The 20,853-nt window shown below is 35.3% G+C and overlaps 1 protein-coding gene across 3 annotated transcripts in view; it reads left to right on the top strand.

The window, feature by feature from the left end:
* Positions 1-1,025: 1,025 nt before the first annotated feature.
* LOC150101948 (uncharacterized) overlaps positions 1,026-20,853 on the top strand; it is a 66,400-nt gene continuing 46,572 nt past the window's right edge. For 2 of the 3 annotated variants that reach the window (XR_016549069.1, XM_090400871.1), the window contains exons 1-3: positions 1,026-1,139; positions 13,765-13,917; positions 16,775-16,843. The gene's annotated coding sequence lies outside the window, so the exon portion shown is untranslated. The remainder of the gene's footprint in view (positions 1,140-13,764; positions 13,918-16,774; positions 16,844-20,853) is intronic. The other variant, XR_016549070.1, reaches the window with a different exon arrangement.

The raw sequence follows: 20,853 nt of genomic DNA, 5'->3' as shown, positions 1-20,853 counted from the left end.
GAGGAAAATTGTGGATAGGAAGTTAGTAATGTAGTACTATCATATCCTGTACATCCTTTGAGGGTTCATGTCAGGAATTTGATGAAGATGATAAATTTTGATATCATCTTGTTTTTCAATTCATGGAGCAGTTGGAAGTGATGATGTCAGTTAGAAACCCATCTAGGATGTGAAGTATTGAAGTATTGTTTTATATAATAGCTTTTCATCTTTTGCTAAGTTGGTCTAATATAGAGGTGATGGAGTTTCCTCCTAGAAACCTGTTTTTCATCACCACCCCCCATTCCTTTTCATAACACAAAAAACAGCTCGAGAATATAGTATGCAGTGTAAAGTCATACTAACTGTGCTTTTCTTCTACTCTCACATCCATGTTATTTTCTCTGTTATTCTTTGCCATGTTTATTTTGTTCTTTCTCATTTACTTTTTCCTTCCTGGGAGCTTGTCAAGACCACTTCAGAATTTCTCCTTTGTTCTTTTCTTTCAATATGAATCCTGCCTACAGTATTGTGATGCACTGTTGATATACAACAGTGTAGTGGACAAAGGGTTAGTTAATCTTGAAATCCTTCTCAAAAGTGGCTAAATATGGAACTTTAACAAGCCACTTTAAACATCTAATAAACGGGATAGTGGTTTCACGTCAAGCAGTGAAATTCTATCTAGTGGATATTCTATCTACTTAGTCAATCAGGCTTACAAACAACACATGAGACATTTTATACACTTGCCACATAATAAGCAATACTTGCCCTTTGGGTGGAAAGACCTAAGTTCAAATCCTATCTAGGATGCAATAAACCTTTATATGGAATACAGAATTGGCAAGGTTTTTTTTTCTACTCAGAAACTTGGATTTTTCATCCTATAAACTAGTTGGAAAGATCCTGCTTATTGGAGGCACAAAATTAATAAATATATTATACTAGTTTCATAGCCTAACTAACTTAAATTGTTTGATGGTTTTTTTTCTAAATTTAATTCATAAATATAATAAACATGAATAGAATTCAAGATAACTTTTATGTTTTAGTGTTTCCAGCTGTTATGAAATGGCAGTCACGCTTATGGCTTACTGTAAGCAAATTTTATAAACATCAAACCGAAGAACAGAAGCCAATGGAAAGCCAAAAGCTATGTAAGAGCATGAGAAATTCCTGTTTGATTGTAGAAATTATTGTTTAATAGAGGTAAACTAAAAATATAATTGTTTTATGGTTGCTTTAATTGTTAATTTTAAAGTTATCTTTAGGGTGCTTAAGGGTCAAAGCTGTATAACTGAGAGGAGACCTCCACATAGCCTTTAAAGGAATGCGGAGAACCGACCAGGGCTTCTGACCTAATGTCCAATCCTCACCTTCTCGTGGTGCACCCTGTTGGGTATCTGCTTTGATACTGAACGAACGAGGATGGGCTGGCAATTTGGGATTTAGCCGACCAAATTGTATTCTTATTGGTTAAACCAAAATAAAAAATGATGGTACAACATGACAAAATTTCATGCCGGCTGGGGCGTCGCCCGGTTAAACAAGGTCCCCGTTGTTTTCGCCAGGGAACCAGGGCGAACAGCGAAAAGTCAGCTACTGGAACAAATCTGAAAACAAACCCCAACTCAACATCACCAGAGTTAAAGATCGGTACTATCAACGTAAGAAGCCTGAATGGCAAAGAAATGGAGCTAGCTGAGGAATTAGATAAGTACCAGATCGACATAATAGGGGTGACTGAAACAAAAAAGACCAAAACTGGTGAGATCTTTCTGAGCAATAAATACAAAATGTTATATTTAGGCAATAACAATGAAGGAAAAGAAGGAGTAGCCATAGTATTCAACACAAAATACGAGGCTAATCTTCTTGAATGGCAGTCAGTCTCAAGTAGAGTAATGTGGGCAAATATGAGAATGGGGAACTGGACAATGAGACTTATTTGTGCCCCCACAGAAGGTTCTACTAAGGTAGAAGTGGAGGAATTTTTTGAGGCTTTAGAAAAAGCAACTGACACAATGAAAAAGGAAAAGTTGGTCCTTGTTGGGGATCTAAATAGTAGAGTAGGAAATGATTGTGAGACATACAAAAATATTTTGGGAAAATTTGGAGAAAAGAGCAAAGCTAATAATAATGGCAAATATCTGTTGGATTTCTGCTCAGGACATGGACTGGTTATTACTAACACCATGTTCCAACATAAAAACGTGCACAAATTCACATGGAGAGAAGAAGCTAGGAATAAGAAAAGTCTCATTGACTATGTTACTGTTGATAGTGATGTTTTCTCCCTGGTGCAGGCCACCAGAGTGTACAGAGGATTTGAAATTGGAAGTGATCACTATTTAGTCTTGAGCAGGATAAAATTGAATTTCATATTGAAAAGAATAACATGTAAGAAAGTTTTAAAGCGAATAAAAGTTGAGCAGCTCTCAGATGTAAACTGTAGACTAAAATACAGAAATATTATTGAAAAGAAAATGAAAGAGTTTGAGAACAGGAATCAAACCTTGGAGATTCAGTGGCAAACTCTGAAGGAAACATTGATTGATTCTGCCAGAGAGGCATGTGGTGAGGTTGTGTGCAAAGATAAAAAAATCAGAACTCCCTGGTGGACACAGGAAGTTAAAGAGGCAGTGAAGGAAAAGAAGAAAGCATATCAAAAGTTCCTGGCAAATAAGTCAGCTTTTACTCTTACAGAATACAGAGACAAATGTAAGAAAGCTAAACAGTGTGTAAAACTTGCTAAACAAAAGTCATGGGAGGACTTTGGCAAGAATATAGAAAATAAATATCAAGAAGGTGGCAAAATATTCTGGAGGTTGTTGAAGAAGCTTAGGAATGGAGGGAAGAGTGCTGTAAAAGGAATTAGAGATGATAAAGGTGAAATGAAAACAGGAGAAAAAGATATCCTTGAAGTATGGAGTAATTACTTTGAAAAACTGCTAAATGAAACAAGCAGTGATGACAGCACAGTGATAAAAAACACTGACCAGGCATGCAGTCAGGAATACATATCCATACTTGAAGTAGAAAAAGCCATCAAAGGCTTGAAATGTGGAAAGGCAGCAGGAGTAGATGATATTCGACCAGAAATGCTGAAGTATGGTGGTATAAGAGTCTTACAGTGGCTGCACTGCATAGTTCAGAAAGCCTGGACAGAGGGACGAATTCCCGATGATTGGAGTAGAGCTCTCATAGTACCCATATATAAAAAGGGAAATAAAACTGAATGTGAGAATTACAGAGGTATTTCCCTACTGAGTGTTCCTGGCAAGATCTATGCAAGTATACTTGAGAAACGGTTGAGAAGAATTGTGGAAGAAAAGCTTGGTGAAGAACAAGCTGGATTCAGGCCAAATAGAGGCTGTCAGGATCAGATCTTCACTTTACGACAAATAATCGAGAAAGCATGGGAATATAACAAAGATCTGTATTTAAGTTTTGTCGATTTGGAAAAGGCATATGACAAGGTGCCAAGAGAGAAGCTATTCAATACGCTGCAGTTATATGGTGTCAATGGGCCATTATATCAAGCAATACTTAGTCTTTATTTGAGTTGTGAGTCAGCAGTTAGAATTGAAGGAAGTACAGGAAGATGGTTTAATGTTAAATCTGGTGTGAGACAAGGATGTACATTATCCCCTCTGTTATTCATTATCTATATGGATCACATTATGAAGGAATGTGGTATTAAACCTGATATCAAAATTGGAGATGTTAATGTCAGCTCTTTGCTTTATGCGGATGATGTTATACTTCTAAATAAATCCGCTAGAAGTCTGCAAGATTCTCTGACTAAATTGAATAGCTGTTGTAATAGATATGGTATGAAGGTCAGCAATAAAAAGACAAAAACAATGAAAATAGGCAGAATCATTGAAAATGTCAACTGTGTTGTGAATGGAGAACCTGTGGAACAAGTAAAACATTTCAGCTACTTAGGCACAATTTTTACTGAAGATGGTAAACTAAATATAGAAATAGAGAACAGAATCAGCAAAGCTGGTATGGTGGGAAGTCAATTGAATAAATTCTTATGGAATAAGAGAGAAATTAGTCGGAACACTAAATTAGCTGTATACAAGACTGTGTTCAAACCAATTTTAACTTATGGATCTGAGAGCTGGGTCAGAAGTAAAACACTTGACCAAAGACTAGAGACCGCAGATATGAGAGTCCTGAGAAAGATTAGAGGCATGAACAGATGGCATCAATGGCAATATCATATTAAAAATGAGGATATTAGGAAAGAACTTGACATTGTCAGCATCCAGGAATGCGTTAGCAGAGCTAATCTCAGATGGTAAGGTCACTTAAATAGAATGGGAGAGGAAAGATTAGCAAAACAAGTGTTCTCTGCCAGGTTGGCAGGAAAACGACCCAGAGGAAGACCAAGATATAGGTGGATTGATACGGTACAAAGTGCCTTAGACGATAGAAATATAAGATCTGATAATGTTGGAGTCTTGACAAGTAACAGACTGATTTGGAGGAAAATTGTAGATAGGAAGTTAGTAATGATGTAATTTTTTCATGTAGTACTGTCATATCCTGTACACCCCTTGAGGGTACATGGCAGGAATTTGATGATGATGATGATGATGGTTGCTTTAATTGTTAATTTTAAAGTTATCTTTATATACAGTAGCGAATAAAATAAATTAATCCGAACAAGCTGAATTTGCGTCAGGTTTTTGGTTTTGGTTTGGTTTTTGTTTCATTTCACAATAATTTTGTTTCTGTTTACTATTTTCGGTTTTGGTTTTAGTTTATTATTTTGGTTGAGTGCTTAATGTTTTAACTGTCTCCATGATGTTTATTAATAGTGTTGTGTGTTTTTAATAGTGTAAACAAGTTGCCATTTGTAGTGTTTTATTCATTTTGTGTAGCTATAAAATGGGTTCATTTCCAAGAAAGTGTTCAGAAATATGTACTCTTTCTCCACACAAATCCATGGCTCGAAGGCAAATTGCCAATGAGTGTGGTATTGGTTTGTGTACTGTTAATGCGATTTTAAAGAGGTTTAGGGACACAGGTACCTTTTCTCCTTACAGAAAAGGAAAATGTGGGCAAAAAGGAAAACTACACTTACTCAAGATTGTTTACTAATTAGGAAAGGCAAAATGAATCCAAGATTGTCTGCTGCAGACTTAAATAGAGACTTGGCAGCTAGTAGGATTGATGTTTCTGACATGACAGTTCATCAAAGATTGCTGGAAGCAGAGAGGACTGTTCACAGACCAAAGAAGAAACAACTGTTGACAAAGGCTATGAAGAAAAAGAGGCTCTAGTGGGCAAAAGTGTACAAAGGATTGACTGCTGAGAAGTGGAAGAATGTCATATTCTTAGATGAGAGCTATTTCTTTGTCCAAGGAGAGCGAGTACTCTATGTTTGCAAATCAGTGGCTTAGAAGACTTCTCCCACCCACTTTCAACAAGCTCCTGAACATTCAGCTAAAAAGATGTTCTAGGGTTGTTTAACATATGATGGTACAGGATAACTTGTGACTGTTGACAGTAAGATGAAAAGTGACCAATACCTAAAAATATTGGAAAAAAACAGTGGTCCCACATATCCAGAAAGACAAAGAACTCATAGAACTCATATTCTTAGATGAGAGAGTCATTTCTTTGTCCAAGGAGAGTGAGTACCCTATGTTTGCAAATCAGCAGCTGCGAAAGGCTTTTCCCTCCCACTTTCAACAAGCTCCTAAACACTGAACTAAAAAGATGTTCCAGGGTTGTTTTACACATAATGGTCCAGGATCACTTGTGCCTGTCGATGGTATGATGAAAAAGTGACCAATATATAAAACTATTGAAGAAAAGAGTGGCCCCACAGATTCAGAAGGATGAAGAACTCATCTTCCAACAGGATCTTACTCCATGCCACACTTCAAAAAAAAGTGAAAGAGTTCCTCGAAAATCACAACATTCAATTACTTCTGTGGACAGGTAACTCTCCTGACATTGATAGAAAATTTATGGGCAGCAGTGAAAAAGAGACTTCGAAAATTAAATTGTGATACAAAGGATAACTTAATACAATCCATTATAAAAGTATGGTTTTAAGATGCAGAAATAAGAAAATTGTTTGCTACTGTACATTGCATATTTTCACTGTGGCAATTTAATTTCTGCAGTTAGCACAATTAAAAGCTGTTGTTGATTATATCCTGCCTGATTTGAATATTTTAGATAGATTATGTTTTATCAATTCAAATCACTTTTTTTTTTTGTTGTTGTTGTTTGTTTGTTTTTCTGACTAACATTTTTTCAAATAAATCACATTAGTTATTTTTAATGCAGTTATTTTGTCTCAAACAATCCTGTCTGAATCAGTGTAGTTTCATATGATTATGCTTACCTCATAACACCTGTTTGTTAACATTTGCTGATTCCTCTCCCCTCCATATAAACCATCTAATATGATTTTAGTCTTAATAATTTTATTGGTTGTACATAGTTTGAATTTGTAGTTAATTCCATTGTAGCTGATAATTATTGAATGATGATATTAATCATTTGGAATATTTTTACGTATAAAAAAGCAGAGTATTAGATCATAACACACTGTTCTGACTACCTGAATGAAATGCATATAATCATTTTGAATTTTTCTATTTATGTAGTCAACATCTGAGACGAACGATTACATTGTTTGTGATTCATCTTCACTGAACAATGTGATTTAATTTATTAGACAAATGCTTACATGTTTCACTTTTTTTTTTCTCCACGGCAACCACAAAACCTGGAAAGAACAGTGCAAAATTATTATTATTATTATTCATGACACCTCCAAGGAGTCTGAAGACTCAACGCAGGAGGACACCTACAACTGTCTCAACCACTACACCGAACCTCTACTATGAATCATCTCCATCAACGCCATCTACCGCCCACCTCCACCACTACCACAACTAGTATTTTTTGTCTGTAAATTGCGTGTGTCATGAAAGATTCTTTACAATCCTCCAGCCATTTCTTGATTGACACTTAGCTTTCTGCTCTGTAAATAATGAAGCGCTGTTCGATTTTTTTATGTTGTTGCCTATCCAGTTTTTCTAGGTCTTCTCTTTTTTTTTTTTTTTTTTTTTGATTTCTGGAATAAGTCCTTCAAGAGCTTGCACTGGAAGACTATTAGATCTGCTGATATGGCCAAGCCAGGTGAGTTGTTTCCTCCAAATCTTTGTTATGATGTTATCTTCATTATCTCTTGAACCAGCAAAGGAACTGATTTTTTGCTTCACTTCTGAAATTTATTATATGATCAGTGTTGGTATTTTTAGGAGACGTTGATGGCACCACATTTCAAATGTCAGCAACTCCTTTTCAGCTTCTTTTAAGAAGTTTTATCTCAATACAAGAGTGCTGAATTAAACATTTTTGTGACAATCCAGGTCCATTTTTGGTAAGAAGTAATTTGGTTGTAATTGTTTGTTATTTGACCATAGTAGTTTTAGTTCTTTTAGTTTTTGTAGAACTGTTCTTTGAAATGATTACATACTAATAAAAACCTTAGTTTTTATGAGTATGTCATCAGTCTGATTCTGCATTCTTCCATCTGTGACAATCCAGGTCCATTTTTGTGTTCTTTTATGTGGAAGAAATGTTTTGGTTATAGCAAAATCATTTTGTGAAGCTAAGTTAGCAGTTGTATGACCAGATTAGGTTATTGATTGGTCATGAAACAAATTAACCTTTTTGATCATTTTATGAAGTTGTTGATACCCATATTTGTATTATAGATACATTTAGCAGCTTATGCTTTTTAATCTTACTAACTGCATCTACTGTTCATAGGTTTAAAGTCTCTGACACAGTGCCAATATTTTTTGGATCAGGATAAACTGATCCCTTCTTGGTCTTCTCTGGTAATACCTGAGTTAAGAAAGATATTTCCTTAATCTTTTGTTGGTTCTCTAGATTCTGACCATCTTTTCTAACATATGCCAAAGTTTTAAAAAATATCTGAAATCACAAAAACAAAAACGAATAACAGTTACTTGCTTTTTTAAAACAAAGCAACAATTCAGAGCCAAGAGCAGTTAAACACTACCTTGTTTCAAATGGTGTAGATCAGGGGTTGGCGACCCGCAGGTCGCATGCGGCCCAAACGTGCATTTTTGGTGGCCCATAAAAGGTTGGCCATACTTACATGGCATGTGGCCTGTATGTTAAATTATTTAAATAATACCTTTTATAATATGAATAATAAATTAAAAACAATTTTATACCTATACTTTGTGATATCGGCGTGCAACTTGGCGTGTGTCATCAGGAGTGGTGATAACATAGGTGACTTCATCCAACGACAACCAAGATTTTGGGGCACTTTTTGCAATCGCATTCCTTGATCAATCTTTTAATATAATTTAATAATTCAATAACATCAACTATTATTTTCAGAGGATGTATATTTGTTAAAAATAATTTCAAAAATGGGTTCAAGAACACATAAAATTGCAGCGGAAGGAAGAAGGTTTATTGATGAATGGAACAGCAAGTACTTTATTGAAAATGGGGGTAAGCCCCTTTGTCTTACTTGTCATAAAAGTGTTGCTGTTATGAAAGAATATAATATCAGACGTCGTTACGAGAATGAACATGAAAGCTAATACACGGATTCAAACCGTGAACTTGGAAAAAATCAAATTAATAAATTACAAACTTCTTTGACTGCTCAGCAAAACATATTTAAGAAGCAAAGTATTCATAATGAATCGATTATTTGTACGTGTCATAGAGGAACTTGTTGCGAAAGAAGGAAGGTGTTATACAGATTCAGAATTAATTAAACGATGTTTATTAGCTGAAAATGAGCAAATATGCCCAGAAAAGAAGAAGTTATTTCAAAATATTAGTTATCTGCCAGGACTTGTACAAGGCGAGTAGAAGAAATCAGTATCAATTTATTTGAGCAGCTTAAATTTAAAGCAAAATTATTTGAGTGTTACGCTCAGGCAATGGATGAAAGTACTGAAGTAACAGACACTGCACAGTTAATGATATTTATTCAGGACATCAATAGTGACTTTGATGTTCATGAAGAATCGGCCAGTTTGTGTGGTTTAAAAGGTACTACAACCCACAATGACTTATTCATAAAGGTAAAAGAAACTATTGATTCTTTAGAATTGGGCTGGAAAAAAATTATATAGTGTGACAACTGATGGTGGAAGAAATATTTGTGGCTCCAAAACCAGTTCAGTAGGTCGAATTTGTGCGAAATTACAGAATTTAGGTTATGATAATCCAATGGAGTTCCATTTCATCATTCATCAGGAAGCACTTTGTAGCAAAATTTTATCGTCAATGAAAGACATTATGGACATTGTGATATCAACTGTAAATTACATCTGACGCAATGGTCTGAAACACCACCAATTTCAAGAATTCTTGATAGAAATAGAATTGGAGTATGAGGATGTTATCTACTACTCAGCTGTTAGATGGTTAAGCAGAGGTGCTGTTCTAAAAAGATTTTTTTAATTTATGTTCAGCCTTGGGCTCACCACTATTCCACCACAATTGCTAACTTCTACATGGTAACTCATGAGCAAAAGGCTCTTGATTCCACCATGCTAAAACCCACAGTATGGCTTAGATACGTTGACGATGTGTTCGCGATCTGACTGCATGGGCGCCAAATGCTAAACACATTCCAAATGCTAAACACATGAATGCATACAATTTGCCATCGAAATTAAAAATTAGGACTCGCTCCCGTTCTTAGACACACTAGTCACATGTCTTCCTTCAGGCAGTCTATCCGTCGCAGTCTACCAAAAACCGACACATGGGGCCAATACCTACATGCTAATTCATACCACCACCCATCACAAAAATATGGAGTCATTAACACCCTTAAAAACAGAGCTATAACAATTTGATCTAACCAGCAAGCCCTGAAACAGGAACTAAAAATCATCTGAGACACATTCATAAATAATGGCTATAACAAAAATACTATCAATAAAATAATCCATAAAACATCAACAAAAAAAGAATCTAGATTACAGTAAAACCGTAGCCATCCCATACATTAACGGGTTATCAGAAAAAATCAACAGAATCCTACACCAATATAACCTCAATGCCACCTACCAAACTTAAAGCCATATTCAACTCCTCTAAGGATCTTCTCCTCCCATTGGCACATCTTGGAGTCTCTTGCATCCGCTGCACCTATAACTTACCATACATTGGTGAAACAGGACCTACAATCCCTATACATAAGAAAGAACACATAAGAAACATTAAATATAACCATTTTAGTGAGGTGGGCCTCTTGGATCACAATCTCAACACCTTACACCGAATAGACTGGAAAAGCACCCACTCTTTACACCACACAAAAACCTGGTATGAAAGGAAATTTAAGGAAGCCTGTGAAATTCTGATAAACCATCCAAATATCAACCACAATGGCGGCATGAAAATTCTAAGAATCTGGATGGCGCACATTCAGCCTACCTAATACATAAGATCCAGCATAAGTCAGGACTCTAGCCTACTTTCAGCTAATATTAGAAACCACTCCATACCAACTGGTTGGAATATACATGCATAATCATAGTGTTAACATATATATATATATATATTTACATAGACCTGTTGTTGTGCCCCCCCCAATGTAATTCCAACCAACAGATAGTATTAATAATAGGACTATTATTGATGTATATTTTTGCTTTATTTATTTATTTTTTCGCCAGAGGTCAGGCCAACAATTGTTGTAACAGTTGGTCAGTTACTTTAACAAACCAGATAGAATGTAGTGTAGCTTGTTTTCTGTATATAGTGTATATGCTCCAGAAGATGATCTTGACATAAAGGTCGAAACGTCGAATGTAAATTTAGTTATAATAAACTAAAGTTTTATTCAAACACGTTAGTTGTCTCCATAATTTTCTAAAATGTATTCGGATCACTGTGTAAGCCTAAAAGAAAGGATAAATATTTCTGTGTTTTTCAAGATTGATATAATAAAAATTGATAACTTAAGTATTGAATGTGGCCCGCGAGTCTGAAAAGGTTGCTGACCCCTGGTGTAGATAATGTAGGGCATAATCGGTTGTACAGCATGACTTGATAAGAGATTTTCAGATATTATTATTAAGAGAGACCTCCAGGGAGCCAGGAACTCGTCGAAGGAGGCCATACTATTTGCACCAGCTGTCATACCTGTTCTTGAATTCATTCACACTACTTGCACACATAACATCCAATGGCAATCCATTCAAATCACACACTATTCTATGAGAGAAAAAAAATCTAGCCCTAACAACCCCCTTCTTGACAGCATTCATTCTCAACTTCCATGGATACCCTCACATTCTTTTCCCACCCTCCATAATGAAAAATTCCATCTACTGAAATTCTGTATAACCCTTTCAGAAGTTTGTAGGTCTCAACATATCTGGTCTCAACATATCACCCCCTCTTTCTTCTGTTTGCTAGTGTCTGCAGTCTACAAACTCTCAGTCTGTCTTCAAATCAATATTCCACAACCCTGCTATTATTTTTAACACTCCTTTTCACTCTCTCCTGTATCAGAATCACCACAGGAACCAGACCTGCATGCAGTAGTCCAAGTGAGATCTTATCAAAGCACAATTCCAGCCTATTCAAATCATTCTGCAAATATTGCATATCAGCAGCATTCCTAATTCCAGCATTCCAGAGGTTTTAAATTGTCCATAAAGTGAGGCAGGGCACTGAGACAATAGCATCTAGAAATCAGTGGCTCTGATTGATTATTGTGTCAATCAATCCAATTGAACATTGTCATTTGTCATGAGTTGCTGTTTTTGTTTTCTGAGTTTCATCTGTTTTGTGTGTGTGAAGTGTGAACTGACATGGTAAACAAGCTTTTAATATATAATTTTCTATAAATTTATAACTTTCTTGCCCATATTTACAATGGGAAACAGTGTTGATGATCTAATGAAGGTCCTGTTTTCTGCCAGAACTTTAGCAGATTGTATGACTAGTCGAAGGAGTTAAGCCTTGTCCTCCTCTTCCAAATTTAGTATTAATAATCAAAAAAAAAAAAATCAGCTAACGCCTTTTTATTCCCGTATACGGGGAGTAGGCGAGGCCATTTAGCCCTATCTAACTTTTGGAGACTGAGTGGGCAGTTCAATCTCCACTGGTACCAATCAGAGATAGATGGCCCAAGGCTATCACTAATTAAGTGGTACTCAGTGAAGAGAGACGGCTCAAATGTGCCGCCATCTCGTGGTCCCTAACCCTAACACAATATATTTAATGTCTGAAATAATGTGGGTTCTACGGTCGATTTTCTTGAGTTTACAGGACGAAAAACCCGAGTTTCCGGGAGGAAAAACCTGCTTGCCCGTGCCAGAGATCGACTAACTCACGAACCGGTCGAAAAAAGGCTTAGAAAAATTTCCTCTAGTTGCCGACTAGACTCGAAACCAAGTCTTCCTTCGTGCAGCCAGGCACCGTGGTTGGCAAACGCCACATCCACTGAGCTACACAGGCTCTAGTATTAATAATATCTATCTATATTTAATTTTGATATTATTATTTTATTTATTATCACTTCATTGTCGGACTGTGCCTTTGTAATGTCTTTTTCTTATCAGTCGTAATACCGAGTTTATTGTCGTTGCTTGAGCTAGTTCTTCATGCACAAAACTTGTGATTATTCTTTATCCTTTTAGTGTATAGTTTTACCCCTCCCCCTTTCTCTCAAGGGCGTAAGTAAGCTATTTCACATGCTCGAAGTGTAGACTCAGGAATTGTTTCTGGCTGGAACCAATTCCCTAAATTAGCTTGCTATATTTCTCTTGTATCGATCCTTAAAAATTTATTTATATTTTCGACTGCGCCAAGCATCAGAACATTCAGGTCTTTAACTGAAACCTCCTCTGTCACTGTAATCAGCTTCTGCAAACATCTGCTTTATCTTCTTCAAATGTCTTTTGTTCTTAATTGTGCTGTTTAATAATTAAATGTAAGATGCATAACTATGATCTAATACCTGTCACATTGAAGAAAGTTGATTGGGTGCAATCTTTGTGATTTTCTATACAGATTTCCACTGAGAATATTTCTCCAGAGTAAGACATCTGATAAGTAAAGAATATTTGTTACATGTTAACAAAACTTAAAAAATATAAATTGCCTTTAGGTGAAGGTAAATGTGAAGATATTTTTTGCACAGGAATGGCACATGCAAATTGGATATCTGGAGAAAGTGGAATGACTGCCCCTACTTAAAAATGTGTAATGGTACTTGATACATACTTAATTTTAATGCTGGCTATAAAAACATAGCTGAAATGAGCTATAATTACAATAATTTTTTTTTCACATGGTATATCAGTTTCTTAATTTTAGTAACATCTTCTCTACATATTGTATCTAAATAATGCAGAGCGGTGTTTCATGTTTATGAATGTAATGAGCAAGTGTTAAATGTAGTTCTTTTCTCTCTTAATGGACTTGACTCTGTTTTTAACTCTCCAGATTAAAATGATTAACAGAGATAGTAAAAGCACAAATAGTTCATTCATTGAAATGTTATGCTCTTGATATTAGTGAACAAGCATGCTTATGGTATGAGTAGATTTTTTACAGTTCACCGTCTAAATTAATATATTTTTTAGCACTGTTATAACATATAAGATAAAACATGGGTTACCTTACCAAAATAAGATTCTGCCTTGTTTCTTACAACTTTGTTTTCAAAATAATGTGTAATATGCATTTTTTTAAAATTTTGTTCCTTTCTTTCAGCAAATTACCTTGAGAGTTTTAAAAACAACTGTGGAATATCAACAAACTCTTGCTGCTCTTATAGTAATGTTGACTCCATTTGCCCCACATATTGCCTCTGAATTATGGGCAGGATTTACTGATGTTGCAAAAGGACTGCCATATTTTGATAAGGTAAAAAAAAAAAAATTGTGCACACTTATTTAATTTGAAATCAATTATTGAAAAATATAGGCAAATCCCTACTTGCATTAAGAGTTATTTAAATAAGATTGTAATTAGATGTAAGTTAGATGTAATTATTAATCTAGAGCAATATAATATAGCATACATAGAATGAGAATATAGGAAAAAAACACAATTAATTTAGCCATTTGCCCTTCTTGGGTGCATAAGGATCAAAGCTATATAACTGAGAGGAGACCTCCCCATTGCCTTTAAAGGAATGAGGAGAACTGACCGGGGCTTCTGACCTAATGTCCAGTCCTCACCTTTTCATGGCGCACCATGATAGGTATCTACTTGGATACTGAACGAATGAGGATGGGCTGGCAATTTGGGATTTAGCCAACCAAATTGTATTCTTATTGGCTTAAACCAATATACAAAATGATGGTACAACATGACAGAATTTCATGCCAGCTGGGGTGTTGTCCAGTTAAACAAGGTCTCCATTGTTTTCGCAGGGAACCAGGGCGAACAGCAAAAAGTCAGCTACTGGAACAAATCCTAAAACACATCCCAAGTCGTCATCAGAGTTCAAGATCGGTACTATCAACATAAGAAGCCTGAATGGCAAAGAAATGGAGCTAGCTGAGGAATTGGATGAGTACCAGATTGACATAATAGGGGTGACTGAAACAAAAAAGACAAAATCTGGTGAGATTTTTCTGAGCAATAAATACAAAATGTTATATGCAGGCAATGACAATCAGGGAAAAGAAGGAGTAGCTATAGTATTGAACAAAAAATACGAGGCTAATCTTCTTGAATGGAAAGCAATATCAAGTAGAGTGATGTGGGCAAAAATATCAGAATGGGAGAACTGGACAATGAGACTTATTTGTGCCTATGGTCCCACAGAAGGTTCTCCTAAGGTAGAAGTGGAGGAATTTTTTGAGGCTTTAGAAAAAGCAACCGACACAATGAAAAAGGAAAAGTTGGTCCTTGTTGGGGATCTAAATAGCAGAGTAGAAAACGATTGTGTGAGCCACACTATCCTGGCAACACACCATCACACATTGAAAACTCAGCCTACTTCAAAGCTAATATAGAAAACCTCTCATTCCAATATACTGACATAATGGTCATTTTTGACATCTCCTCCCTATTCACAAATGTCCCACTCAAGGAAACTTAGAGCTCATCCAAGCCAAATTTCCTACTGATATCTCAGTTCTATTTCAGTTCACAATAAACTCAGGCTATTTCGTTTGTCAAGGAAAATTCTACAAACAGATAGAGGAGACAGCCATGGGTTCACCACTCTCCCCACCTCTGGCCAACTTCTTTATGGAGACTTTTGAAGAGAAAGCCTTAAACTCAGCCCAACAAAAATCCACTGTTTGGCTTCGCTACGTTGATGATGTGTTTGCTATTTGGCCACATGGCTCAGATACACTCCACTCCTTCTTAACACACTTAAACAACCAACACCCCAGAATCCAGTTCACCTTGAAAAACGAGGAAAACAACAGTCTCCCTTTCCTTTGACACCCTAATCATTTGCCAGCCTGATGGATCCTTGGTTTTCTCTGTTTACAGAAAACCCACCCATACAAGCAGATACATTCACCAACAATTCCCCCCCCCCCCCCCACACACAACAATATGGGATTATAAAACCACTAATATAACAGGGCAAAATTAATCTGTTTAGATGACAATGCCCTAACCACTGAACTAAACCACATCCTAACACTTTCTTAGCCAATGACTACAACCCCCAAAAAATATTAAAACCAGTTAACTCCCCCCCCCCCCCCCCAATAACAAAAATTACACTAAATCCATCACCATTTCTCTATATTCAGGACACTTCTGAAAAGTTAACCAAAATCTTAAAAAAAAGACCTGACTTTTTGTTACAAACCATATAAAAAATTGGCATCCCTTATCCGCTCCACCAAAGACCAACCACTTCCCCTAGACCTACCTAGGGGTATACTAGGTCCCTTGCAGCTGTAAACTGTCCTACTTTGGCCAAACAGGCAGGACAGCAAATGTCAGGATTTCAGAACAAAGACTACATGAGGTTTCACCAGTACAGCCACTCTGGGCTTGCAGACCATGCTTTGGATACCCGTCACAAAATATGTTGCCACGTTAATACACCGCAGCACATGTAAATATGAAAGATTGTTCATGGAATCAGCCTTAGCTCTAAAAAACTTTCCAAACCTCAACAAATTTGGCTGCATGAGACTGCCCCAAATTTGGGAAGCTTGCATCTTGAGAACTTCATCCCAACAGCCAAGACAACCCAATATAGCCTGCTGGGGGGGGGGAACCTTTAGGACTAGGAACAACAGTAGTTTTCTCTCTTCTGCCTCATTTGCGTTTTGTAGTGCCTGCATGCATATGTCATAGTTGTATGTTCCCATGAAGATGACAATGTGACATTGCCAAAATATAGGAGGTATTTATTAAAGTTTCTTTTAATTAATATTCCAGTATACATTGTAAATTCCCTTAAATAATCTAATAGTCATGTGTTACCAACGTATAAGCCTATGTACAAGAATCATAATGATGATGAGGTCAGATGGATGTATATGCTATTAAAGATTTCCAATAGGCAGAAATTGAATGTTACCTATTAAAAAAATCTGATAATTCCGTCTCATAAATATCTCTTTCTTTAAGGTTCAGTAACAAATAATGGCTTGGGCTTATAAAATTGAACAGGTAATAAGCTTATAGTCCATTATCATCTGTTACTGAATTAATCTAGTTTTAGTATAAGTTTAAAATAACATTTTTCATTACTTACTTAATTTCCTAATTTATTTTTTAATCATTCCTCCAACAGAGAAAATCTGTTCTCCAACAGCCATGGCCAGAAGTTGATATGGATTATGAATTGGATTTAGTTATTAAGGTAACCTAATCATTTATTATAGTACTGTATATTATATAGAATTGGCACACACAAGGTTTGATCAGAAAAAGTTTTAATGTATACTGATTCAGTATACATTAAAAAAAAAAAAAAAAAAAGGCTGGCAGCCTTTCAGTATACATTAAAAAAAAAAAAAAAAAAAAAAAGGACAGGTAGCTCTAAATTTACAACAGTCTAACTTATGGTAATCTGGACTCAGGGTGTTTACTAATGAGTCACTTTGCTCACACTAATGACACTTAAGATGCAGTGCTCAGTCATTCTGGATAAAACAAAATTTGACAAAAAGCTGTCAAACATGTATGCATCATTATAATTTAAACATAAATTGTTTATTTTGAATGAAAAAGAAGTTATTTAAAAATTATGTATTTTCAGATTTTTTTTTTCCCAATCAACAGAGATTCACAGAGAATGAAGAGTGAAACATTTGCTAAGAACTAGTCTTGAGACAAAGCATGTATGTGTTCACATTTCTGTCTTGACACCAGTGTATCATGTGAAAATGAGACTTTCATAATTATTTTGACTTCACTTTACCCTTTAAAATATGTCCATAAAGGACATTTTTTTAAAAAAAAGAAAAATACCAATTGAAGAGAAGCCAACATAACAACAAAATTTCATCCAATAAGAAACACTTAAGTATCCATTTCACTAGCTTCGGAGATATTACTACAATTTTTAATGACATACACCAAAACTTATAAGTTATCACTTATATCTAAATAAATGATCTACATTTACTAACTGAACTTCAATTAGCCTTCTCCACAACTACAGTCCAGCTCAGCTGTTCTAACTACATTTTGCATGATGTCTTTTGTAAAAAAGAAGGAATACATGCTTTCAAATAAGACATTCTTAAAGGTTATCAAACCTAGATTCCTTGCTTTATGATCTGTTCTGGCTCAAGATTTCCTTATCTCACTTTATAGCTTTCATTCACTTCTTTCATTTCATAGCACTCGTGATATAAGTCATAATTCTAATATGATATATTAGATGACTGTTTATTACTGAATCTGGTCACTTTATTGGGGAGGGAGGGAACTAAGAAGTTGTGATAATCATCATCATCAAATTCCTGACATATACCCTCAAAGATATGATAGTACTACATGAAAAATTTACATCATTACTAACTTCCTATCTACAATTTTCCTCCAAATCAGTCTGTTACTTGTCAAGACTCCAACATTATCAGATCTTATATTTCTATCATCTAAGGCAGGGGTCGGCAACCTTTTCAGGCTCGCAGGCCACATTCAACTTTTATTTTTAATAATCGGGCTGCAAGCGTTTAATTAAGAGAAAATAGTGATTAAAAAAATACTTAAGTTATCAATTTTTATTATATCAATCTTAAAAAAAAAAAAACAGAAATATTTAAAATACGAGATATGAAACAAGCATTGAAATGAAGCTCAATGAAAATTATCACGTAAAAATAAAGTAATATAGCTTATGCATCACAATATGTGTGTCTCCTTGCTTAATGTGACTTTTGTGATTGTTTTCCCTTAGCCAAATTATCTAGATACACTTTATAACCTGAGGTGCAAATTCGAATCGAAGCATGCAAATGTTCATCAATCAGTCAAGAAGAAAATTTATTTTTTCTAAAACTCATGGCAGAAAATGCTTGTTCGCAAATGTATGTGCTTAAATAATGTGACAATCATCTTCTTTACGATACTAATTAAGCCTTCACATTTTTTTAGTAAGCATCGATAAAATATTTGGATATTTTCTAACGAAAATGCGTTCTTTAATGTTTCATTGTGTTGTAATTGTTGGTTTGGTACATCATCAATGTCGACATTAAAAGGATTCAAAAATAATCGCATTTCAATGCTATTTTTATGAAAATCCACAAATCTTGTTGAAAATTCCATTTGTAAATCTTCATTCATACCAACAAAAGTTTCCTTTTGTGTTTGTCATCCAATTGTAGATGCAGATTTGCAATATATATAATGTATGATATATATGATGTAGAATTTCTTCCATCATATGTTTCTTCAACAGACATAGTTTGTCTTCAAATGATTTCATGTCAGAAAATAGTCCTGCTAGTAATTTACCTTGGCCATGCAAGTTCAAATTAATTCCCCTTTGTCTTTTGACAAATAACACAAAAATATCCCCATTTTCAATAAAGAAGTACTTGCTGTTCCATTCGTCATTAAACCATCTTCCTTCATCTGCAAGTTTATGTTTTATTGAACCCATTTTTTGAAATTATTTTTAAAAAATATATTAGACGGACTAGGAAACGTGACTGCAAAAAGTGCTACAAAATCTCGGTTGTTGTCAGATGAAGTCACCATTGTTATGCCCACTCATGATGACTGACACAGTTGACTCACGCCAAGTTGCAGGGCGATATCACAAAGTATTCGGTATCAAATTATTTGTAATTTATTATTCATATTATAAAATGTATTATTTAAATAATTTAACATACAGGCCACCAAAAATGCACATTTGGGCCGCTGGTTGCCGACCCTGGTCTAAGGCAAAGCACTTTGTACCGTATCAATCCACCTATATCTTGGCCTTCCTCTGGGTCTTTTTCCTGCAAATCTAGCAGAGAACACTTGTTTTGCTAATCTTTCCTTGCCCATTCTGTTTAAGTGACCATATCACCTGAATTTAGCTCTGCTAACGCATTCCTGGATACTGAAATCTCAAGTTTTTTCCTAATATCCTCGTTTTTAATATGATATTGCCATTGATGCCATTTGTTCATGCTTCTAATCTTTCTGAGGACTCCCATATCTGTGATCTCTAGTCTTTAGTCAAGTGTTTTACTTCTGACCCAGTTCTCAGATCCATAAGTTAAAACTGGTTTGAACACTGTCTTGTATACAGCTAATTTAGTGTTCCGACTATAATTTCTCTCTTATTCCATATGAATTTATTCAATTGATTTCCTACTATACCAGCTTTATTGATTCTGTTGTCTATTTCCATTTTTAATTTCCCATCTTCACTAAAAATTGTGCCTAAGTAGCTGAAATGTTTTACTTGTTCTACAGGTTCTCAGTTCACAACACAGTTCACATTTTTGGTGATTCTCCTATTTTCATTGTCTTTGTCTTTTTAATGCTGACCTTCATACCATATCTATTACAATAGTTATTCAATTCAGTCAGAGAATCTTGCAGACTTGTAGCGGATTTATTTAGAAGTATAACATCGTCGGCATAAAGCAAAGAGCTGACATTAACATCTCGATATCATCTTTAATACCACTTTCCTTCATAATGTGATCCATATAGATAATGAATAACAGAGAGGTTAATATACATCCTTGTCTCACACCAGATTTAACATTAAACCATCTTCCTGTACTTCCTTCAATTCTAACTGCTGACTTGCAACTTAAATAAAGACTAAGTATTGCTTGATGTAATGCCCCATTGACACCATATAACTGTAGCATGTTGAATAGCTTCTCTCTTGGCACCCTGTAATATGCCTTTTCCAGATCGACAAAACTTAACACATCTTTACACATATTCCCATGTTTTCTCAACTATTTTACGTGAAGTGAAGATCTGATCCCGACAGCCTCTGTTTGGCCTGAATACAGCTTGTTCTTCACCAAGCTTTTCTTCCACAATTCTCAACCATTTCTCAAGTATACTTGCATAAATCTTGCCAAGAACACTCAGTAGGGAAATACCTCTGTAATTCTCACATTCAGTTTTATTTTCCTTTTTATATATTGGTACTATGAGAGCTCTACTCCAATCATCAGGAATTCGTCCCTCTGTCCAGGCTTTCTGAACTATGTAGTGCAGCCACTTTAAGACTTTCATCTACTCCTGCTGCCTTTCCACATTTCAAGCCTTTGATGGCTTTTTCTACTTCAAGTATGGATATGTATTCCTGACTGTATGCCTGTTGAGTGTTTTTTACCACTGTGCTATCACTGCTTGTTTCATTTAGCAATTTTTCGAAGTAATTACTCCATACTT

This window comes from Typopeltis vanoorti, chromosome 11 (genome assembly GCF_054136105.1).
Source record: "Typopeltis vanoorti isolate ZY-2024b chromosome 11, IOZ_Tvanoo_1.0, whole genome shotgun sequence".
Taxonomy (NCBI): Eukaryota; Metazoa; Arthropoda; class Arachnida; order Uropygi; family Thelyphonidae; genus Typopeltis; species Typopeltis vanoorti.
Note: the sequence above shows the minus strand (reverse complement) of the source record. Positions and strands in the feature narration are given on the sequence as shown.